General features: G+C 47.4%; 16 non-coding genes across 16 annotated transcripts; 5 read left to right on the forward strand and 11 right to left on the reverse strand.

Annotated features, from left to right (window-relative positions):
* The first annotated feature begins 25 nt into the window (after window positions 1–25).
* On the forward strand, window positions 26–96 carry TRNAG-GCC (transfer RNA glycine (anticodon GCC)). The gene has a single exon. It is a non-coding gene; the product is annotated as a tRNA-Gly (tRNA).
* A 391-nt stretch (window positions 97–487) lies between these two features.
* TRNAN-GUU (transfer RNA asparagine (anticodon GUU)) lies at window positions 488–561 on the reverse strand. The gene has a single exon. It is a non-coding gene; the product is annotated as a tRNA-Asn (tRNA).
* A 207-nt stretch (window positions 562–768) lies between these two features.
* TRNAG-GCC (transfer RNA glycine (anticodon GCC)) lies at window positions 769–839 on the forward strand. The gene has a single exon. It is a non-coding gene; the product is annotated as a tRNA-Gly (tRNA).
* A 71-nt stretch (window positions 840–910) lies between these two features.
* On the reverse strand, window positions 911–982 carry TRNAW-CCA (transfer RNA tryptophan (anticodon CCA)). The gene has a single exon. It is a non-coding gene; the product is annotated as a tRNA-Trp (tRNA).
* A 1610-nt stretch (window positions 983–2592) lies between these two features.
* On the reverse strand, window positions 2593–2664 carry TRNAW-CCA (transfer RNA tryptophan (anticodon CCA)). The gene has a single exon. It is a non-coding gene; the product is annotated as a tRNA-Trp (tRNA).
* A 248-nt stretch (window positions 2665–2912) lies between these two features.
* TRNAN-GUU (transfer RNA asparagine (anticodon GUU)) lies at window positions 2913–2986 on the reverse strand. The gene has a single exon. It is a non-coding gene; the product is annotated as a tRNA-Asn (tRNA).
* A 207-nt stretch (window positions 2987–3193) lies between these two features.
* Window positions 3194–3264, forward strand: TRNAG-GCC (transfer RNA glycine (anticodon GCC)). The gene has a single exon. It is a non-coding gene; the product is annotated as a tRNA-Gly (tRNA).
* A 71-nt stretch (window positions 3265–3335) lies between these two features.
* Window positions 3336–3407, reverse strand: TRNAW-CCA (transfer RNA tryptophan (anticodon CCA)). Its single transcript has one exon. It is a non-coding gene; the product is annotated as a tRNA-Trp (tRNA).
* A 1484-nt stretch (window positions 3408–4891) lies between these two features.
* On the forward strand, window positions 4892–4962 carry TRNAG-GCC (transfer RNA glycine (anticodon GCC)). The gene has a single exon. It is a non-coding gene; the product is annotated as a tRNA-Gly (tRNA).
* Window positions 4963–5033: 71 nt separating this feature from the next.
* TRNAW-CCA (transfer RNA tryptophan (anticodon CCA)) lies at window positions 5034–5105 on the reverse strand. Its single transcript has one exon. It is a non-coding gene; the product is annotated as a tRNA-Trp (tRNA).
* A 248-nt stretch (window positions 5106–5353) lies between these two features.
* TRNAN-GUU (transfer RNA asparagine (anticodon GUU)) lies at window positions 5354–5427 on the reverse strand. Its single transcript has one exon. It is a non-coding gene; the product is annotated as a tRNA-Asn (tRNA).
* Window positions 5428–5634: 207 nt separating this feature from the next.
* TRNAG-GCC (transfer RNA glycine (anticodon GCC)) lies at window positions 5635–5705 on the forward strand. Its single transcript has one exon. It is a non-coding gene; the product is annotated as a tRNA-Gly (tRNA).
* A 71-nt stretch (window positions 5706–5776) lies between these two features.
* TRNAW-CCA (transfer RNA tryptophan (anticodon CCA)) lies at window positions 5777–5848 on the reverse strand. The gene has a single exon. It is a non-coding gene; the product is annotated as a tRNA-Trp (tRNA).
* A 1626-nt stretch (window positions 5849–7474) lies between these two features.
* On the reverse strand, window positions 7475–7546 carry TRNAW-CCA (transfer RNA tryptophan (anticodon CCA)). Its single transcript has one exon. It is a non-coding gene; the product is annotated as a tRNA-Trp (tRNA).
* A 248-nt stretch (window positions 7547–7794) lies between these two features.
* On the reverse strand, window positions 7795–7868 carry TRNAN-GUU (transfer RNA asparagine (anticodon GUU)). Its single transcript has one exon. It is a non-coding gene; the product is annotated as a tRNA-Asn (tRNA).
* A 349-nt stretch (window positions 7869–8217) lies between these two features.
* TRNAW-CCA (transfer RNA tryptophan (anticodon CCA)) lies at window positions 8218–8289 on the reverse strand. The gene has a single exon. It is a non-coding gene; the product is annotated as a tRNA-Trp (tRNA).
* Between the last annotated feature and the right edge of the window lie 914 nt (window positions 8290–9203).

Genomic DNA, 9203 nt, shown 5'->3' on the forward strand with positions numbered 1-9203 from the left:
TCTGCCTGTGAACAACCCATGTGAAGCATTGGTGGTTCAGTGGTAGAATTCTCGCCTGCCACGCGAGAGGCCCGGGTTCGATTCCCAGCCAATGCAAGACTGCTTTCTTTTGACTTTGTTTTCGAAAGGAAATATATGACCTCAGTGGGGAATAAAATGGTAAGCAGTGACCCCGAGGTGATTTGAACACGCAACCTTCTGATCTGGATTCAGACGCGCTACCGTTGCGCCACGAGGTCCTTACACTTACAGCTTTCGGAGCCAGATCAACAAATGCTGTGGGCCTTTTGACTTATTTTCCCCTCCTCATATGCCTACAGTTGTATTACAGAGCTTGACCTTTTGTTTTCTATCCTAATTATGAAATTGACTGCAGGTGCCGAGAGAACGCAGAGAATTGAAATATTCAGGGAAAGGGTGTCCAGCAGGAGAGAGCAAAGGTATGTATCTGTTTTCCATTCAAGTGTTTCATTCAGGCAAAATAATACGTCCCTGGGTGGGCTTGAACCACCAACCTTTCGGTTAACAGCCGAACGCGCTAACCGATTGCGCCACAGAGACGAGTGACTACAGCATCTTTCCTTAGACTCAATATATATCTTGATATGTATGTGCCTGCCTGGAGCTTGTCTTATATAAGCCATCATCATGTGAAACTTTGGCGTTGTCATGTCTGCTGCGCACACTTTGTTCATATGTGTACAATGTAAGTGTGTGCACCTGATCACTGTCTTGGATAGAGCTATGCCTGTGAACTCCCCATGTGAAGCATTGGTGGTTCAGTGGTAGAATTCTCGCCTGCCACGCGGGAGGCCCGGGTTCGATTCCCGGCCAATGCAAGGCTGCGTTCCTTTGACTTTGTTTTCGAAAGGAATTATATGAACTCAGTGGGGAATAAAATGGTAAGCAGTGACCCCGACGTGATTTGACCACGCAACCTTCTGATCTGGAGTCAGACGCGCTACCGTTGCGCCACAAGGTCCTTACACTTACAGCCTTCAAGCCAGATCAACAAATGCTGATGGCCTTTTGACTTATTTTCCCCTCCTCATATGCCTACAGTTGTATTACAGGGCTAGGCCTTTTGTTTTCTATCCTAATTATGAAATTGACTGCAGGTGCAGAGAGAACGCAGAGGATTGAAATGTTCAGATAAAGGGTCTTAAGCAGGAGAGAGCAGAGGTACGTATCTGTGTTTCATTAAAGTGTTTCATGCCGGCAAAAAGGATACTTCCCTGGGTGGGCTTGAACCACCAACCTTTCTGTTAACAACCGAACGCGCTAACCATTTGCACCACAGAGGTTAATAACTGTAGCACAGTTCCTGAGACTCAATATATATCTTGATAATTGTGTGCCTGCCTGGAGCTTGTGTTATATAATGCGTCTTTATGCCATACAGCATTTCTCATTTGCTTAGTGTCTTGTTATTGTTGGACGTAATGATGAATAGACTACTGTCTAATGGTCTTAGAGCCAGTATTACTACCGGTCCCAGTGTATGAGACACATACATGACTTTTCTGTTGCCTGCTTAGCATAGCTCCCTGCTCCTCTGTAGGTGTGCTACCAGCCAGTAAGGCGTGTGCCTTGCCCATCAGATGTGTTATGTTAGACTTGACTTCTCTGTGAGCAAAGTCTCCCTCCCATAGCAGGTGCTTTCTCTGAACTCTTGACTTGTAAGACTGCTGGGAAAGGCCCTCCCTAGCCCCTCACTCAGATAGATACATTTACCTTCAGAGCTCAGCTTTGGAGAAAGAGATTGGGGAGAGAGCAAATAGGGGAAGGCCCATGGTGCACACTTTATTTTACATAAAAGCAGGGGCTTGTGGGAGGACAGGGACAAGAGGGTTCTCAGGGAAAGAAATCCCAGGAGTATTGATGGCTAGGCCCTGAAACACAACAATCCCGGATTGGCAAGGCACAATATGCCTGTGCAACAGGCCTGACCCTAGGCTTCCGGAGTTCTTGGTCACAAAAGGCTCCAGTGATCTAAGCCCGACCAGGGCTGTAGGCCGCGTTGGGAGCGCGTTAGGGACGCGTAAAGGGACGCAGGGCGCAGAACTCTGCCCGTTTCACCCCAGCATTTAGGGGAGGACACAGAATCTGGGAAAGCCAGTGGGAAGGATTTTCCAGGAGGAGAGTTCAGTGAGATAATCTGAAACACAATAGTGCTGGTGATCTGGCGGGTGCATTCTGTGAACCACTTTTGTCGGGAGCAGCCTGCCATCATGCCCTGATAAACACAACTCTAGTCCCAAGCCAGTGACCTCAGCAAATGCAAAGACATTCATAGTTATAGTCTCCTGCATCTGATTCTTGCCATCTTCATGTGAAACGTTGGCGTTATCATGTCTGCTGCGCACACTTTGTTCATATGTGTACAATTTAAGTGTGTGCACCTGATCACTGTCTTGGGCAGAGCTCTGCCTGTGAACAACCCATGTGAAGCATTGGTGGTTCAGTGGTAGAATTCTCGCCTGCCACGCGGGATGCCCGGGTTTGATTCCCGGCCAATGCAAGACTGCTTTCTTTTGACTTTGTTTTCGAAAGGAAATATATGACCTCAGTGGGGAATAAAATGGTAAGCAGTGACCCCGACGTGATTTGGACACGCAACCTTCTGATCTGGAGTCAGACGCGCTACCGTTGCGCCACGAGGTCCTTACACTTACAGCTTTCGGAGCCAGATCAACAAATGCTGTGGGCCTTTTGACTTATTTTCCCCTCCTCATATGCCTACAGTTGTATTACAGAGCTTGACCTTTTGTTTTCTATCCTAATTATGAAATTGACTGCAGGTGCCGAGAGAACGCAGAGAATTGAAATATTCAGGGAAAGGGTGTCCAGCAGGAGAGAGCAAAGGTATGTATCTGTTTTCCATTCAAGTGTTTCATTCAGGCAAAATAATACGTCCCTGGGTGGGCTTGAACCACCAACCTTTCGGTTAACAGCCGAACGCGCTAACCGATTGCGCCACAGAGACGAGTGACTACAGCATCTTTCCTTAGACTCAATATATATCTTGATATGTATGTGCCTGCCTGGAGCTTGTCTTATATAAGCCATCATCATGTGAAACTTTGGCGTTGTCATGTCTGCTGCGCACACTTTGTTCATATGTGTACAATTTAAGTGTGTGCACCTGATCACTGTCTTGGACAGAGCTATGCCTGTGAACTCCCCATGTGAAGCATTGGTGGTTCAGTGGTAGAATTCTCGCCTGCCACGCGGGAGGCCCGGGTTCGATTCCCGGCCAATGCAAGGCTGCGTTCCTTTGACTTTGTTTTCGAAAGGAAATATATGAACTCAGTGGGGAATAAAATGGTAAGCAGTGACCCCGACGTGATTTGACCACGCAACCTTCTGATCTGGAGTCAGACGCGCTACCGTTGCGCCACAAGGTCCTTACACTTACAGCCTTCAAGCCAGATCAACAAATGCTGATGGCCTTTTGACTTATTTTCCCCTCCTCATATGCCTACAGTTGTATTACAGGGCTAGGCCTTTTGTTTTCTATCCTAATTATGAAATTGACTGCAGGTGCAGAGAGAACGCAGAGGATTGAAATGTTCAGATAAAGGGTCTTAAGCAGGAGAGAGCAGAGGTACGTATCTGTGTTTCATTAAAGTGTTTCATGCCGGCAAAAAGGATACTTCCCTGGGTGGGCTTGAACCACCAACCTTTCTGTTAACAACCGAACGCGCTAACCATTTGCACCACAGAGGTTAATAACTGTAGCACAGTTCCTGAGACTCAATATATATCTTGATAATTGTGTGCCTGCCTGGAGCTTGTGTTATATAATGCGTCTTTATGCCATACAGCATTTCTCATTTGCTTAGTGTCTTGTTATTGTTGGACGTAATGATGAATAGACTACTGTCTAATGGTCTTAGAGCCAGTATTACTACCGGTCCCAGTGTATGAGACACATACATGACTTTTCTGTTGCCTGCTTAGCATAGCTCCCTGCTCCTCTGTAGGTGTGCTACCAGCCAGTAAGGCGTGTGCCTTGCCCATCAGATGTGTTATGTTAGACTTGACTTCTCTGTGAGCAAAGTCTCCCTCCCATAGCAGGTGCTTTCTCTGAACTCTTGACTTGTAAGACTGCTGGGAAAGGCCCTCCCTAGCCCCTCACTCAGATAGATACATTTACCTTCAGAGCTCAGCTTTGGAGAAAGAGATTGGGGAGAGAGCAAATAGGGGAAGGCCCATGGTGCACACTTTATTTTACATAAAAGCTGGGGCTTGTGGGAGGACAGGGACAAGAGGGTTCTCAGGGAAATAAATCCCAGGAGTATTGATGGCTAGGCCCTGAAACACAACAATCCCGGATTGGCAAGGCACAATATGCCTGTGCAACAGGCCTGACCCTAGGCTTCCGGAGTTCTTGGTCACAAAAGGCTCCAGTGATCTAAGCCCGACCAGGGCTGTGCCCGACCAGGGCTGTAGGCCGCGTTGGGAGCGCGTTAGGGACGCGTAAAGGGACGCAGGGCGCAGAACTCTGCCCGTTTCACCCCAGCATTTAGGGGAGGACACAGAATCTGGGAAAGCCAGTGGGAAGGATTTTCCAGGAGGAGAGTTCAGTGAGATAATCTGAAACACAATAGTGCTGGTGATCTGGCGGGTGCATTCTGTGAACCACTTTTGTCGGGAGCAGCCTGCCATCATGCCCTGATAAACACAACTCTAGTCCCAAGCCAGTGACCTCAGCAAATGCAAAGACATTCATAGTTATAGTCTCCTGCATCTGATTCTTGCCATCTTCATGTGAAACGTTGGCGTTATCATGTCTGCTGCGCACACTTTGTTCATATGTGTACAATTTAAGTGTGTGCACCTGATCACTGTCTTGGGCAGAGCTCTGCCTGTGAACAACCCATGTGAAGCATTGGTGGTTCAGTGGTAGAATTCTCGCCTGCCACGCGGGAGGCCTGGGTTTGATTCCCAGCCAATGCAAGACTGCTTTCTTTTGACTTTGTTTTCGAAAGGAAATATATGACCTCAGTGGGGAATAAAATGGTAAGCAGTGACCCCGACGTGATTTGAACACGCAACCTTCTGATCTGGAGTCAGACGCGCTACCGTTGCGCCACGAGGTCCTTACACTTACAGCTTTCGGAGCCAGATCAACAAATGCTGTGGGCCTTTTGACTTATTTTCCCCTCCTCATATGCCTACAGTTGTATTACAGAGCTTGACCTTTTGTTTTCTATCCTAATTATGAAATTGACTGCAGGTGCCGAGAGAACGCAGAGAATTGAAATATTCAGGGAAAGGGTGTCCAGCAGGAGAGAGCAAAGGTATGTATCTGTTTTCCATTCAAGTGTTTCATTCAGGCAAAATAATACGTCCCTGGGTGGGCTTGAACCACCAACCTTTCGGTTAACAGCCGAACGCGCTAACCGATTGCGCCACAGAGACGAGTGACTACAGCATCTTTCCTTAGACTCAATATATATCTTGATATGTATGTGCCTGCCTGGAGCTTGTCTTATATAAGCCATCATCATGTGAAACTTTGGCGTTGTCATGTCTGCTGCGCACACTTTGTTCATATGTGTACAATTTAAGTGTGTGCACCTGATCACTGTCTTGGACAGGGCTATGCCTGTGAACTCTCCATGTGAAGCATTGGTGGTTCAGTGGTAGAATTCTCGCCTGCCACGCGGGAGGCCCGGGTTCGATTCCCGGCCAATGCAAGGCTGCGTTCCTTTGACTTTGTTTTCGAAAGGAAATATATGAACTCAGTGGGGAATAAAATGGTAAGCAGTGACCCCGACGTGATTTGACCACGCAACCTTCTGATCTGGAGTCAGACGCGCTACCGTTGCGCCACAAGGTCCTTACACTTACAGCCTTCAAGCCAGATCAACAAATGCTGATGGCCTTTTGACTTATTTTCCCCTCCTCATATGCCTACAGTTGTATTACAGGGCTAGGCCTTTTGTTTTCTATCCTAATTATGAAATTGACTGCAGGTGCAGAGAGAACGCAGAGGATTGAAATGTTCAGATAAAGGGTCTTAAGCAGGAGAGAGCAGAGGTACGTATCTGTGTTTCATTAAAGTGTTTCATGCCGGCAAAAAGGATACTTCCCTGGGTGGGCTTGAACCACCAACCTTTCTGTTAACAACCGAACGCGCTAACCATTTGCACCACAGAGGTTAATAACTGTAGCACAGTTCCTGAGACTCAATATATATCTTGATAATTGTGTGCCTGCCTGGAGCTTGTGTTATATAATGCGTCTTTATGCCATACAGCATTTCTCATTTGCTTAGTGTCTTGTTATTGTTGGACGTAATGATGAATAGACTACTGTCTAATGGTCTTAGAGCCAGTATTACTACCGGTCCCAGTGTATGAGACACATACATGACTTTTCTGTTGCCTGCTTAGCATAGCTCCCTGCTCCTCTGTAGGTGTGCTACCAGCCAGTAAGGCGTGTGCCTTGCCCATCAGATGTGTTATGTTAGACTTGACTTCTCTGTGAGCAAAGTCTCCCTCCCATAGCAGGTGCTTTCTCTGAACTCTTGACTTGTAAGACTGCTGGGAAAGGCCCTCCCTAGCCCCTCACTCAGATAGATACATTTACCTTCAGAGCTCAGCTTTGGAGAAAGAGATTGGGGAGAGAGCAAATAGGGGAAGGCCCATGGTGCACACTTTATTTTACATAAAAGCTGGGGCTTGTGGGAGGACAGGGACAAGAGGGTTCTCAGGGAAAGAAATCCCAGGAGTATTGATGGCTAGGCCCTGAAACACAACAATCCCGGATTGGCAAGGCACAATATGCCTGTGCAACAGGCCTGACCCTAGGCTTCCGGAGTTCTTGGTCACAAAAGGCTCCAGTGATCTAAGCCCGACCAGGGCTGTGCCCGACCAGGGCTGTAGGCCGCGTTGGGAGCACGTTAGGGACGCGTAAAGGGACGCAGGGCGCAGAACTCTGCCCGTTTCACCCCAGCATTTAGGGGAGGACACAGAATCTGGGAAAGCCAGTGGGAAGGATTTTCCAGGAGGAGAGTTCAGTGAGATAATCTGAAACACAATAGTGCTGGTGATCTGGCGGGTGCATTCTGTGAACCACTTTTGTCGGGAGCAGCCTGCCATCATGCCCTGATAAACACAACTCTAGTCCCAAGCCAGTGACCTCAGCAAATGCAAAGACATTCATAGTTATAGTCTCCTGCATCTGATTCTTGCCATCTTCATGTGAAACGTTGGCGTTATCATGTCTTCTGCGCACACTTTGTTCATATGTGTACAATTTAAGTGTGTGCACCTGATCACTGTCTTGGGCAGAGCTCTGCCTGTGAACAACCCATGTGTAGCATTGGTGGTTCAGTGGTAGAATTCTCGCCTGCCATGCGGGAGGCCCGGGTTCGATTCCCAGCCAATGCAAGACTGCTTTCTTTTGACTTTGTTTTCGAAAGGAAATATATGACCTCAGTGGGGAATAAAATGGTAAGCAGTGACCCCGACGTGATTTGAACACGCAACCTTCTGATCTGGAGTCAGACGCGCTACCGTTGCGCCACGAGGTCCTTACACTTACAGCTTTCGGAGCCAGATCAACAAATGCTGTGGGCCTTTTGACTTATTTTCCCCTCCTCATATGCCTACAGTTGTATTACAGAGCTTGACCTTTTGTTTTCTATCCTAATTATGAAATTGACTGCAGGTGCCGAGAGAACGCAGAGAATTGAAATATTCAGGGAAAGGGTGTCCAGCAGGAGAGAGCAAAGGTATGTATCTGTTTTCCATTCAAGTGTTTCATTCAGGCAAAATAATACGTCCCTGGGTGGGCTTGAACCACCAACCTTTCGGTTAACAGCCAAACGCGCTAACCGATTGCGCCACAGAGACGAGTGACTACAGCATCTTTCCTTAGACTCAATATATATCTTGATATGTATGTGCCTGCCTGGAGCTTGTCTTATATAAGCCATCATCATGTGAAACTTTGGCGTTGTCATGTCTGCTGCGCACACTTTGTTCATATGTGTACAATTTAAGTGTGTGCACCTGATCACTGTCTTGGACAGAGCTATGCCTGTGAACTCCCCATGTGAAGCATTGGTGGTTCAGTGGTAGAATTCTCGCCTGCCACGCGGGAGGCCCGGATTCGATTCCCGGCCAATGCAAGGCTGCGTTCCTTTGACTTTGTTTTCGAAAGGAAATATATGAACTCAGTGGGGAATAAAATGGTAAGCAGTGACCCCGACGTGATTTGACCACGCAACCTTCTGATCTGGAGTCAGACGCGCTACCGTTGCGCCACAAGGTCCTTACACTTACAGCCTTCAAGCCAGATCAACAAATGCTGATGGCCTTTTGACTTATTTTCCCCTCCTCATATGCCTACAGTTGTATTACAGGGCTAGGCCTTTTGTTTTCTATCCTAATTATGAAATTGACTGCAGGTGCAGAGAGAACGCAGAGGATTGAAATGTTCAGATAAAGGGTCTTAAGCAGGAGAGAGCAGAGGTACGTATCTGTGTTTCATTAAAGTGTTTCATGCCGGCAAAAAGGATACTTCCCTGGGTGGGCTTGAACCACCAACCTTTCTGTTAACAACCGAACGCGCTAACCATTTGCACCACAGAGGTTAATAACTGTAGCACAGTTCCTGAGACTCAATATATATCTTGATAATTGTGTGCCTGCCTGGAGCTTGTGTTATATAATGCGTCTTTATGCCATACAGCATTTCTCATTTGCTTAGTGTCTTGTTATTGTTGGACGTAATGATGAATAGACTACTGTCTAATGGTCTTAGAGCCAGTATTACTACCGGTCCCAGTGTATGAGACACATACATGACTTTTCTGTTGCCTGCTTAGCATAGCTCCCTGCTCCTCTGTAGGTGTGCTACCAGCCAGTAAGGCGTGTGCCTTGCCCATCAGATGTGTTATGTTAGACTTGACTTCTCTGTGAGCAAAGTCTCCCTCCCATAGCAGGTGCTTTCTCTGAACTCTTGACTTGTAAGACTGCTGGGAAAGGCCCTCCCTAGCCCCTCACTCAGATAGATACATTTACCTTCAGAGCTCAGCTTTGGAGAAAGAGATTGGGGAGAGAGCAAATAGGGGAAGGCCCATGGTGCACACTTTATTTTACATAAAAGCTGGGGCTTGTGGGAGGACAGGGACAAGAGGGTTCTCAGGGAAAGAAATCCCAGGAGTATTGATGGCTAGGCCCTGA

Source organism: Lissotriton helveticus, chromosome 1_2 (genome assembly GCF_964261635.1).
Source record: "Lissotriton helveticus chromosome 1_2, aLisHel1.1, whole genome shotgun sequence".
NCBI lineage: Eukaryota > Metazoa > Chordata > Amphibia > Caudata > Salamandridae > Lissotriton > Lissotriton helveticus.